The sequence below is a fragment of the Leiobunum rupestre genome, chromosome 6 (assembly GCF_980474605.1).
Source record: "Leiobunum rupestre chromosome 6, qqLeiRupe1.1.hap1, whole genome shotgun sequence".
In the NCBI taxonomy this organism is placed as follows: domain Eukaryota; kingdom Metazoa; phylum Arthropoda; class Arachnida; order Opiliones; family Sclerosomatidae; genus Leiobunum; species Leiobunum rupestre.
The window spans coordinates 58,859,754-58,873,328 of NC_143389.1; positions in this window are offsets into that span (position 1 = coordinate 58,859,754).

The following is a 13,575-nucleotide window of genomic DNA, read 5'->3' on the forward strand; positions in this document are numbered from 1 at the left end:
TTGTTACCGCTGGGGGATTGTGATAAGATATCTGGGGGATTGTGATAACTCGGAGGGAAGCAGAGAGAAAATCTTGCGATTACCATTGGGGGATTGGGGGAAAGCAGAGAAAGAGAGATAAAATCTTGTTGTTACCGCTGGGGGATTGTGATAAGATATCTGGGGGATTGTGATAACTCGGAGGGAAGCAGAGAGAAAATCTTGCGATTACCATTGGGGGATTGGGGGAAAGCAGAGAGAGAGAGAGAGAGAAAATCTTGTTGTTACCGCTGGGGGATTGTGATAAGATATCTGGGGGATTGTGATAACTCGGAGGGAAGCAGAGAGAAAATCTTGCGATTACCATTGGGGGATTGGGGGAAAGCAGAGAGAGAAAGAGAGAGAAAATCTTGTTGTTACCGCTGGGGGATTGTGATAAGATATCTGGGGGATTGTGATAACTCGGAGGGAAGCAGAGAGAAAATCTTGCGATTACCATTGGGGGATTGGGGGAAAGCAGAGAAAGAGAGAGAAAATCTTGTTGTTACCGCTGGGGGATTGTGATAAGATATCTGGGGGATTGTGATAACTCGGAGGGAAGCAGAGAGAAAATCTTGCGATTACCATTGGGGGATTGGGGGAAAGCAGAGAGAGAAAGAGAGAGAAAATCTTGTTGTTACCGCTGGGGGATTGTGATAAGATATCTGGGGGATTGTGATAACTCGGAGGGAAGCGAGAGAAAATCTTGCGATTACCATTGGGGGATTGGGGGAAAGCAGAGAGAGAGAGAGAGAGAAAATCTTGTTGTTACCGCTGGGGGATTGTGATAAGATATCTGGGGGATTGTGATAACTCGGAGGGAAGCAGAGAGAAAATCTTGCGATTACCATTGGGGGATTGGGGGAAAGCAGAGAGAGAAAGAGAGAGAAAATCTTGTTGTTACCGCTGGGGGATTGTGATAAGATATCTGGGGGATTGTGATAACTCGGAGGGAAGCAGAGAGAAAATCTTGCGATTACCATTGGGGGATTGGGGGAAAGCAGAGAGAGAAAGAGAGAGAAAATCTTGTTGTTACCGCTGGGGGATTGTGATAAGATATCTGGGGGATTGTGATAACTCGGAGGGAAGCAGAGAGAAAATCTTGCGATTACCATTGGGGGATTGGGGGAAAGCAGAGAAAGAGAGAGAAAATCTTGTTGTTACCGCTGGGGGATTGTGATAAGATATCTGGGGGATTGTGATAACTCGGAGGGAAGCAGAGAGAAAATCTTGCGATTACCATTGGGGGATTGGGGGAAAGCAGAGAAAGAGAGAGAAAATCTTGTTGTTACCGCTGGGGGATTGTGATAAGATATCTGGGGGATTGTGATAACTCGGAGGGAAGCAGAGAGAAAATCTTGCGATTACCATTGGGGGATTGGGGGAAAGCAGAGAAAGAGAGATACAATCTTGTTGTTACCGCTGGGGGATTGTGATAAGATATCTGGGGGATTGTGATAACTCGGAGGGAAGCAGAGAGAAAATCTTGCGATTACCATTGTGGGATTGGGGGAAAGCAGAGAGAGAAAGAGAGAGAAAATCTTGTTGTTACCGCTGGGGGATTGTGATAAGATATCTGGGGGATTGTGATAACTCGGAGGGAAGCAGAGAGAAAATCTTGCGATTACCATTGGGGGATTGGGGGAAAGCAGAGAGAGAAAGAGAGAGAAAATCTTGTTGTTACCGCTGGGGGATTGTGATAAGATATCTGGGGGATTGTGATAACTCGGAGGGAAGCAGAGAGAAAATCTTGCGATTACCATTGGGGGATTGGGGGAAAGCAGAGAGAGAAAGAGAGAGAAAATCTTGTTGTTACCGCTGGGGGATTGTGATAAGATATCTGGGGGATTGTGATAACTCGGAGGGAAGCGAGAGAAAATCTTGCGATTACCATTGGGGGATTGGGGGAAAGCAGAGAGAGAGAGAGAGAGAGAAAATCTTGTTGTTACCGCTGGGGGATTGTGATAAGATATCTGGGGGATTGTGATAACTCGGAGGGAAGCAGAGAGAAAATCTTGCGATTACCATTGGGGGATTGGGGGAAAGCAGAGAGAGAAAGAGAGAGAAAATCTTGTTGTTACCGCTGGGGGATTGTGATAAGATATCTGGGGGATTGTGATAACTCGGAGGGAAGCAGAGAGAAAATCTTGCGATTACCATTGGGGGATTGGGGGAAAGCAGAGAGAGAAAGAGAGAGAAAATCTTGTTGTTACCGCTGGGGGATTGTGATAAGATATCTGGGGGATTGTGATAACTCGGAGGGAAGCAGAGAGAAAATCTTGCGATTACCATTGGGGGATTGGGGGAAAGCAGAGAAAGAGAGAGAAAATCTTGTTGTTACCGCTGGGGGATTGTGATAAGATATCTGGGGGATTGTGATAACTCGGAGGGAAGCAGAGAGAAAATCTTGCGATTACCATTGGGGGATTGGGGGAAAGCAGAGAGAGAGAGAGAGAGAAAATCTTGTTGTTACCGCTGGGGGATTGTGATAAGATATCTGGGGGATTGTGATAACTCGGAGGGAAGCAGAGAGAAAATCTTGCGATTACCATTGGGGGATTGGGGGAAAGCAGAGAGAGAAAGAGAGAGAAAATCTTGTTGTTACCGCTGGGGGATTGTGATAAGATATCTGGGGGATTGTGATAACTCGGAGGGAAGCAGAGAGAAAATCTTGCGATTACCATTGGGGGATTGGGGGAAAGCAGAGAGAGAGAGAGAGAGAAAATCTTGTTGTTACCGCTGGGGGATTGTGATAAGATATCTGGGGGATTGTGATAACTCGGAGGGAAGCAGAGAGAAAATCTTGCGATTACCATTGGGGGATTGGGGGAAAGCAGAGAGAGAAAGAGAGAGAAAATCTTGTTGTTACCGCTGGGGGATTGTGATAAGATATCTGGGGGATTGTGATCACTCGGAGGGAAGCAGAGAGAAAATCTTGCGATTACCATTGGGGGATTGGGGGAAAGCAGAGAGAGAAAGAGAGAGAAAATCTTGTTGTTACCGCTGGGGGATTGTGATAAGATATCTGGGGGATTGTGATAACTCGGAGGGAAGCAGAGAGAAAATCTTGCGATTACCATTGGGGGATTGGGGGAAAGCAGAGAAAGAGAGAGAAAATCTTGTTGTTACCGCTGGGGGATTGTGATAAGATATCTGGGGGATTGTGATAACTCGGAGGGAAGCAGAGAGAAAATCTTGCGATTACCATTGGGGGATTGGGGGAAAGCAGAGAGATAAAGAGAGAGAAAATCTTGTTGTTACCGCTGGGGGATTGTGATAAGATATCTGGGGGATTGTGATAACTCGGAGGGAAGCAGAGAGAAAATCTTGCGATTACCATTGGGGGATTGGGGGAAAGCAGAGAGAGAAAGAGAGAGAAAATCTTGTTGTTACCGCTGGGGGATTGTGATAAGATATCTGGGGGATTGTGATAACTCGGAGGGAAGCAGAGAGAAAATCTTGCGATTACCATTGGGGGATTGGGGGAAAGCAGAGAGAGAAAGAGAGAGAAAATCTTGTTGTTACCGCTGGGGGATTGTGATAAGATATCTGGGGGATTGTGATAACTCGGAGGGAAGCAGAGAGAAAATCTTGCGATTACCATTGGGGGATTGGGGGAAAGCAGAGAGAGAGAGAGAGAGAGAAAATCTTGTTGTTACCGCTGGGGGATTGTGATAAGATATCTGGGGGATTGTGATAACTCGGAGGGAAGCAGAGAGAAAATCTTGCGATTACCATTGGGGGATTGGGGGAAAGCAGAGAGAGAGAGAGAGAGAAAATCTTGTTGTTACCGCTGGGGGATTGTGATAAGATATCTGGGGGATTGTGATAACTCGGAGGGAAGCAGAGAGAAAATCTTGCGATTACCATTGGGGGATTGGGGGAAAGCAGAGAAAGAGAGAGAAAATCTTGTTGTTACCGCTGGGGGATTGTGATAAGATATCTGGGGGATTGTGATAACTCGGAGGGAAGCAGAGAGAAAATCTTGCGATTACCATTGGGGGATTGGGGGAAAGCAGAGAGAGAAAGAGAGAGAAAATCTTGTTGTTACCGCTGGGGGATTGTGATAAGATATCTGGGGGATTGTGATAACTCGGAGGGAAGCAGAGAGAAAATCTTGCGATTACCATTGGGGGATTGGGGGAAAGCAGAGAGAGAAAGAGAGAGAAAATCTTGTTGTTACCGCTGGGGGATTGTGATAAGATATCTGGGGGATTGTGATAACTCGGAGGGAAGCAGAGAGAAAATCTTGCGATTACCATTGGGGGATTGGGGGAAAGCAGAGAGAGAAAGAGAGAGAAAATCTTGTTGTTACCGCTGGGGGATTGTGATAAGATATCTGGGGGATTGTGATAACTCGGAGGGAAGCAGAGAGAAAATCTTGCGATTACCATTGGGGGATTGGGGGAAAGCAGAGAGAGAAAGAGAGAGAAAATCTTGTTGTTACCGCTGGGGGATTGTGATAAGATATCTGGGGGATTGTGATAACTCGGAGGGAAGCAGAGAGAAAATCTTGCGATTACCATTGGGGGATTGGGGGAAAGCAGAGAGAGAAAGAGAGAGAAAATCTTGTTGTTACCGCTGGGGGATTGTGATAAGATATCTGGGGGATTGTGATAACTCGGAGGGAAGCAGAGAGAAAATCTTGCGATTACCATTGGGGGATTGGGGGAAAGCAGAGAGAGAGAGAGAAAATCTTGTTGTTACCGCTGGGGGATTGTGATAAGATATCTGGGGGATTGTGATAACTCGGAGGGAAGCAGAGAGAAAATCTTGCGATTACCATTGGGGGATTGGGGGAAAGCAGAGAAAGAGAGAGAAAATCTTGTTGTTACCGCTGGGGGATTGTGATAAGATATCTGGGGGATTGTGATAACTCGGAGGGAAGCAGAGAGAAAATCTTGCGATTACCATTGGGAGATTGGGGGAAAGCAGAGAGAGAGAGAGAGAGAGAAAATCTTGTTGTTACCGCTGGGGGATTGTGATAAGATATCTGGGGGATTGTGATAACTCGGAGGGAAGCAGAGAGAAAATCTTGCGATTACCATTGGGGGATTGGGGGAAAGCAGAGAGAGAAAGAGAGAGAAAATCTTGTTGTTACCGCTGGGGGATTGTGATAAGATATCTGGGGGATTGTGATAACTCGGAGGGAAGCAGAGAGAAAATCTTGCGATTACCATTGGGGGATTGGGGGAAAGCAGAGAGAGAGAGAGAAAATCTTGTTGTTACCGCTGGGGGATTGTGATAAGATATCTGGGGGATTGTGATAACTCGGAGGGAAGCAGAGAGAAAATCTTGCGATTACCATTGGGGGATTGGGGGAAAGCAGAGAAAGAGAGAGAAAATCTTGTTGTTACCGCTGGGGGATTGTGATAAGATATCTGGGGGATTGTGATAACTCGGAGGGAAGCAGAGAGAAAATCTTGCGATTACCATTGGGGGATTGGGGGAAAGCAGAGAAAGAGAGATAAAATCTTGTTGTTACCGCTGGGGGATTGTGATAAGATATCTGGGGGATTGTGATAACTCGGAGGGAAGCAGAGAGAAAATCTTGCGATTACCATTGGGGGATTGGGGGAAAGCAGAGAGAGAGAGAGAGAGAAAATCTTGTTGTTACCGCTGGGGGATTGTGATAAGATATCTGGGGGATTGTGATAACTCGGAGGGAAGCAGAGAGAAAATCTTGCGATTACCATTGGGGGATTGGGGGAAAGCAGAGAAAGAGAGATAAAATCTTGTTGTTACCGCTGGGGGATTGTTATAAGATATCTGGGGGATTGTGATAACTCGGAGGGAAGCAGAGAGAAAATCTTGCGATTACCATTGGGGGATTGGGGGAAAGCAGAGAGAGAGAGAGAGAGAAAATCTTGCGATTACCTTTGGGGGATTGAGATAAGATATCAGATTCATTATCTGAATCCCCCAGGGGTAATCCTTCTCTCTAATGATTTACTATGGGCGCTGCGGTAGCATTGCGTAATGGAAATACTTTGACCCATTTTGTTAAGTGGTCTTGAATGACTAAAACGTACCTAAATCCGCGTTTCGAACGGGGGTAAGGCCCTTTCAAATCTAATGAAATGATATCCCATGGGTCGGGTATGTCACTTGGCTTCATGAGACCTGGTGGCACTTGATTAGATGGCTTATGAACCTGGCAAACATTACACGAGCGACAATAGTTTAAAACGTCTAACGTGAGCCCTTCCCATGTATATAGGCTTTGGACGCGTTTAGTCGTTTTCTTAATTCCAAAATGTCCGCTGGAGGGAATGTCATGTTTGAGGTATAAAACACGAGCCCTCAAAGACTGCGGAACCCAAATTTTAAAGCTATCCCATCCCGCAATATCGCGAGGGCCTATATCTTTATATAAAATCTTTCCTCTGATATCGCACAGTGGGGCAAACTTGACTACCCAATTTCTTAGATCGTTGTCCTGAGGTAAAGTGTTATCCTCTAAATAAGCAATAAGCGGACCCATTTGAGGGTCTGATCGTTGGGCAGTAATAATTTCGTTGTTGTCAAATTTAACTAAACGTGGAAGTAGGTCATTAGACTTTAACGTGGCTATCTGACCAGTATTGTCTACAGGGGCATTTTCAATTCGAGATAAAGCGTCGGCTCTTAAGTTTGTTTTCCCTGGAAGGTGATGTATGGTGAAGTCGAATGCTTGCAAGCGCGCATTCCATCTTGCGAATTTACCGGTGGGATCGGGAGCTTTATGCAGCCTACGAATCGCGCTGTTATCGGTATTAAGTTCAAAGTGGGTACCCTCTAGATATGGGCGGAATTTTTCAACTGCAAATACGACACCTAAACACTCGCGCTCGACGGCGGAATATTTCTTTTCGGTGTCGGACAAAGATCGACTAGCGTATTGAATTACTTTTGTTTGGCGATCTATAGGCTGAGACAAAACAGCTCCTAATCCGAGGCTCGAGGCGTCGCAATGTACGACAAATTTATGATTGTAATCAGGGGTACTTAAGATAGGGGCGTGTGACAGAGCATCTTTAAGCGCGTTAAAAGCGGTTTCTTGTTCGGGACCCCATTTCCAACGGGTGTCATTGTGAAAAAGAGCGGTTAGCGGCCCCGAAATTTTGGCAAAGTCCTTGATAAAACGCCTGTAATAGGACGCCATGCCATGAAAACGTCTTAGTTCTTTAACATTTTTAGGAGTAGGGTAATTATGCATTACAGCGGTTTTCTCCGGATCAACCTGTATACCTGAGTTGGTGACGATATGGCCTAAAATACGACATTCATGCTTGCAAAACTGCGTTTTTGACGCGTTAATAGTAAGTCCAGCTTTCATAAGCCGGTTGAAAACCTCTTCTAAAGTCTCAATGTGACTCTGAAAATCTGCCGAGGCGACAATCAAATCATCGAGGTAGGCACACACTCCCGTACCGGACAAATCTCCAAAAAGCGAGTTAACCATACGCTGAAACGTAGCGGGTGCATTCGTAAGTCCGAACATTCAAACTTTAGGGCGAAATAGACCTCTGTGTGTAACAAACGCGGCAAAATCTCGATGGTTATCATGCAGCGTTACCTGCCAATAACCAGCCCTCATATCTAATGTTGTTATGTATTTCGGTTTGCGTAAAGAGTCATGAATATCTTCTATTCGCTGCATGGGATAGGCGTCTCAACGCGTTACACCATTAATCTTACGATAGTCTATTACTAAACGCCATGTTCCGTCCTTTTTGCGAACGAGTAGGGTCGGGCTAGTCCAGGGACCACTGGAGGGTTCTATGAGATCTTGCTCTATCATTTCGTCGATTATCTCATCGATAGCACTACGTTTTGGGAGTGAAACTCTATATGGGGGAACTGATATAGGTATTTCGGTGGAAAGTTCGATATAATGTTCTACGCCCTTCATTCGCCCTGGAATTTTTGAGAAAATGGGCTTGTATTTATTAACTAAACATTCTAGTTTCATCAATTCCTCGGGGTCCAGATCGGTTCTTTTTAATGATTCCTTTATTCCCTCCTCATCTATAAAGTTATCGAGACTTAACAGATTCAAACAGCTACTAGGACGGGAATAGGAATCGATACCAGATAATTCAAAACAACTGATGTTTGAGATAAGAGGGGATTGGTGAAATGAGTAATTTTCTAAGCAAGACTTTCCCCAAGTAAAATTTCCTAAACTGTGATCAACAATCATGCCGGTATGACGCAACATATCCTTGCCTAATATACAGGAATGGGTTAAATTTGGAACGTATGCTGCTTGAAATGTTACTTGCTTTCCGGGCAAACAAAAGGGTAAAGTCACTGCACCGGAAGTGGTTAATAAAGAACCATCTGGTTGTTTAAGGGCTAAGTTTGTATCGGTGGTTGGAAAGCCTAAAGTTTCTAAAGTTGTCTTTAGATCACTATGAATTAACGTGTGAGTACACCCAGGGTCGATTAAAGCTAAGCATGGAACTGTAGAAAGAAAAATATTTAAATGATCCTGGGTAGCGCCCGAAAGGTTAAATATTTCGGCACTTTTCAGTTCCGTGCTGTTTGGGGTCGATTTTATTTCTGTGCGGGAGTGGCTCGCGCCCCTGCGGTACCTCCCGCCTCCCCGTTTCCCGAATTATAATTATTTTTCTTAAGGTTAGGGCAATCTGGTCTAATATGGCCACTTACACCGCAATGGTGGCAAGTAGGGTTGTAGGTCCCCCTTCTTTGGGAATTATCGATTTGTGTATCTGAAGGACGAGAAACATTCCCACTGTTAGTATTTCCGCTGTTAGTGTTATCAAAATTAGTTTTCGCAGTGTTGCCAGAATTAGAATTCCGATAATTAGGACGGTTAAAATTACGATTCCCATTTTGGGACCAGATACTATTACGACTAGAACTACCTTTGTGGCTTTCATTGGAATTATCTGATCCATTTCGCTTTAGCTTATTTGCATAGCGCTCTACACTAAGGGCGTCATCAATTAGTTCTCGTAGGGTTTCGAACCTTTTAGTGGCCAGGTATACCTTGATTTCATCACGCAAATTTCTGTGAACTGCTCGAATTTGCTCGCGTTCTGTTAGGGGAATGTTTAACTGCCCGAATAATTTTTGCAATTGTTCTAGATATTCGTTTACACTCTCCTGAGGTTTTTGCACGCGTTCGCTTATTTTGTCATTAATGTGATCATCGTTCCCTCTTCTTTCGAAGCGGGCGCGAAGGGCGCTTTCAAATTCATCCCAAGATTGGAAGGAGGGTTGTTGCGCGTACCAATCAAAAGCGGGCCCCGAAAGGAGACCCGGTAACCATTGTTGCACAAAGGTTATCTCATGAACGTTGTTTGTTAAACGCATTTGTTTGGCTTTGCGTAAAAACTCTTTAGGTCCTGCTTCAGTTGGTTTCCCGGTAAAGCTTGGCACGGTGAAAGGTGCGGAATACATAAAAGGCACGGACTGGTGATAGGGATAAGGAGGGTAAGGCATAGGCGTATTAAATTGCATAGGAGAGTTAGTTACATTCCCACCTGCAGAACTGCTTGAAGTTGTGACGGTTTGCAAACTAGTGGGCCCTAAGCTAAATGGGTTGCGTAACGTTTTGGGACATTAAAGGCACTTGCGACTGCAAAAGCGGCTGATTGTTAGGCATCAGGGATTGACCTTGGGTAAAAGCTTGAGTAATTGGTTGCGCTCTCTGACTAAAAGAAGGCTGCGACGAGTTAAAGCTAGCGATGGTCACCGTGGGTGACGGAGCTTGCACCTGCGCGTTGGTAGATATGGGAAATCGGTTGACAGGAGCTAACTCCTGTTGTAATGAAACTTGGTTGACGGAAAGCTGATTTAATTGACTCATTATTTGACTTAAAACATCGGACGGGATAGTGACTACTGTAGAAGCAACGTTAACACTATTTGAGCCGCTAGTATTTAAGGGTATACAAGTTGTGTTGGCAATTGAAGAAGTGGGGTTAGCTACCCTACTATTGTTGATAGGTGAATTGATAGGCAACAGCGTGGGTGAAGGAAGATTTGTATCAGCACTAGTACCAGCGCCATCCGTGGGTCCGAATAGACTAATAACATTTAAATTACGACAGTTGGGATCGTTTCGGTCACCCCCACATTGCCCTACGGGAGAATTACCACGACTTTCTACAGATCTACGAGTAAGAGGCATGGTTGGTTCGGTTTTGATTGCCCCTTTCCTGGGAAACCTAACTAAAACACTTTCTTTTAGATTATTACGACGTTGAAGTCGCTCTCCTCTTAGTTTATCCGTATATTCCTTATGAGCAGGGTCACTCATAAAAAAAAGTTAAGAAAGTGGCAAGATGAGAGAGAGGCTTCTACACCTAACAATCCCGAAACGCTAATATCTTTTGATTGTTAAAAGGCACTGTAAGCGAGAGAAAGTGAGATATAAACGAAAGTTATTCAAAAGAAAATGGGCAAACAAATTTAGCAATAAAAAAATTTTAACACCAAAACGTTAAACCTAAAAATTGGCATAATAAACCTTAGGGTTACCTAGAAAATATCGAGACGCCAAATGCCACAATAAATAAAAAAACTAGATTGACTTCCTAACTAAGTCACTGGAATAATTTCGCTAATTAAGGTTTTATAATAATAAACAAATAGCATCCCGGCTGGGCCCCCAATTTTGTAGCGCGTGAGTATGGAGTTTTAATATATCACGTCTAATCTTGAATATCCGACTCCACGCTCCAACTAGAATAAACTCCGGGTTTCGCCAGGCTTTCACTATTGGGGCCTGCGATTATATAATTACTAAAGTAAATATAAAAAGGTGTCTAGGGGTATAAAATAATAAAGGAGTATGAAGGTTGCCAAGAAATATTTAATTTTAAGGATAACTGTTAAAATTATTTAAACGATCTAATTAAATAAAATCCTATTCTATGGTGCACCAAATTCCCTATCATCTAACTTAAAAACTAAAACTACACAAAATTAAACAATATCCATACGTTAACTAATAACTATAACTTAAAACTATTGACAACTTGTGAACGAACCGATGGTGAAACGTTTATAAACTTCGATGTTCTAGCGTCTTTCCTTGACCGGAGTACGAAGACTTTCAATTTAAGTGTTTGTCCGCATACAACGCGATCGATGCGAGCGCGGTACTCGAAGATATCGAAGGTAACGTCCGGCGGATATTTTGCCGCAGAGTTGATGATGATGGTTTATCACTGGGACTGTTGGTAAAAGGTCCTCACAGTCAATGTGGACGAAAAGAGATGAGTCCTCGTTTGCGAATCGGATCTCTACAACATTACGCAACGGAACATGGTTTGAACTTGCATATGTTCAACTTCAGTTTGTTTTAGATTTATTCTCTTGAATCAACTGTCTTTACATTCCGACTGTCTTCGATTCCAACGATAATAAAACTGGGCCTTTTCTTCGTATCCTTTTTTAAAAGCTCTAAAAAAAAACGAACTCCTCTTTTTAAATTTCACGAGTCACGAATTTTATTTTTCGAGACACGAGTATCTCGCGTTTCAAGCGCGGACAATTTATTTTAAAAATAAACACAAAAAATGCTTGGCAACCTCCAGTCGAGAATTTAAAGTCAAAATGGGGAAAATTAAGATATTTTGGAAAGCGTGGAAAATTACCGAAAGTACCATAGTCGAACGGGAATCGACGTATCTGGCCAGATATACGTCGATCACCCGATTAAGTTAAAAACCCAAGCTACTGCCTCCAAGCGACCCGCACTTGGAGACGACTAAATTAGGCCTAACCCAGATGACCATAGAATAATATAATTTATGAATATTTAATTGAATATAAGATTAATATAATTTATAAATATTTAATTTAATATAAGATTAATATAATTAAAAATATTTAATTGAATATAAGATTAATATAATTTATAAATATTTAATTGAATATAAGATTAATATAATTTATAAATATTTAATTGAATATAAGATTAATATAATTTATAAATATTTAATTGAATATAAGATTAATATAATTTATAAATTTTTAATTGAATATAAGATTAATATAATTTATAAATATTTAATTGAATATAAGATTAATATAATTTATAAATATTTAAAATGATGTAGAATAAAGTATAGTACCTAAGCTGTTTTCGAAAAACACCGCTGCTTAGCAAGCGTCGGTGGCTCAGTGGTTAGAGTAAATCTCTTGCATGCAGCAGACCCGGATTCGATTCCCGGCCGGCGCCAATAAATCGCAATTTGACGAATGACGTGAACAATTGGTGGAAACCCTGCCATTGGACGTTGAGTGGTTGCCATAACACTCAGCACTCGGTCCATCCTAAAAGTCAATAAGAAGAAGTTGAAGAGAAAACGCCCGTGCAAACACAACGCAACAGACACAAACTCAACACTCACAACCGTCATAACAGAAACACAACAAACTCAACACCCACAACCGTCATAATACAAACACAACATTCGCACCCTACAAATAAACATTGCAATAACGAAATATTCAATCAAGCTAAGTTAAAACCATCCAAACCAAACCCAATCGCAAATTAATCTGTTAACGCTCACCGTCACACGGTGGTTTTGCCAAGCCTTCGACTTCGTTCCCTAATTCCTTAAAGAGTTGCCACCGCCCACCCTCAGGATACCCGGGTGGGCAAACCAAATTAACCAATACAAAAGCTGTTGAGGCCATGTTATTTCTTATCGTTAGATATATAAAATTCCATCCTAAGTTGAAGGATTAAAACTTGGGCGCCACCCACCCTCAGGATACGTGGGTGGGCAAAGCAATACAAAAGCTGTTGAGGCCATGTGATTTCCTATCCTTTGATATATAATTTACCATCCTATAATAAAGAGTGGCCACCGCCCACCCTCAGGATACACGGGTGGGCAAACCAAATTAACCAATACAAAAGCTGTTGAGGCCATGTGATTCCCTATCGTTAGATAGACGGAAAGTATCAAAGGTGAGATAGGTAAGCAAAACACGACGAACATAATTCTTTTAAATTATTGAAATTAGTGGAAATATGATTTAAAGAAATTCTTAAACTGGGATTCAAATGTGTTTATTTTAGAAAATTTATATCAAACATTTGGGTAGTTTAGGCAAATTCATAAAAAAATTGAACACCACTTAAAAACAACCTTGCCCAAGTCTGAATACCTGTGTTGGGTAATTTTAAGGTGGTTACATATTTTCCCCTCTTCAATAATTGTGATTCTGAAAAATAAAGTTATTGCAGTGGAGGAAGTTCTTAAATTCGCTGAAAATGAAAAACACTTAAATTCCGAGTTTAGTATAAAATAATTCCTATAATATTACATACTTATGAAATTAGCATTGTATTTCTTTCCCAAATCGGTTAGTACAGAGCAAACAAATACGCAATTTTTACCATTTTCAATTTTCCGCGGTTATGCTTATGGACGCGAAAAACGCAAACCCAAAAGTACCATCACTGCGATGCGCAGTGGCTAGCAACCTTCAAAATTTCTGCCGTAACCATGCCGACAATGTTTAATGCGCAGTGGTTCTAGTCTCATTTATATTTCTATGGGGGAAGATGACACGCGGCCC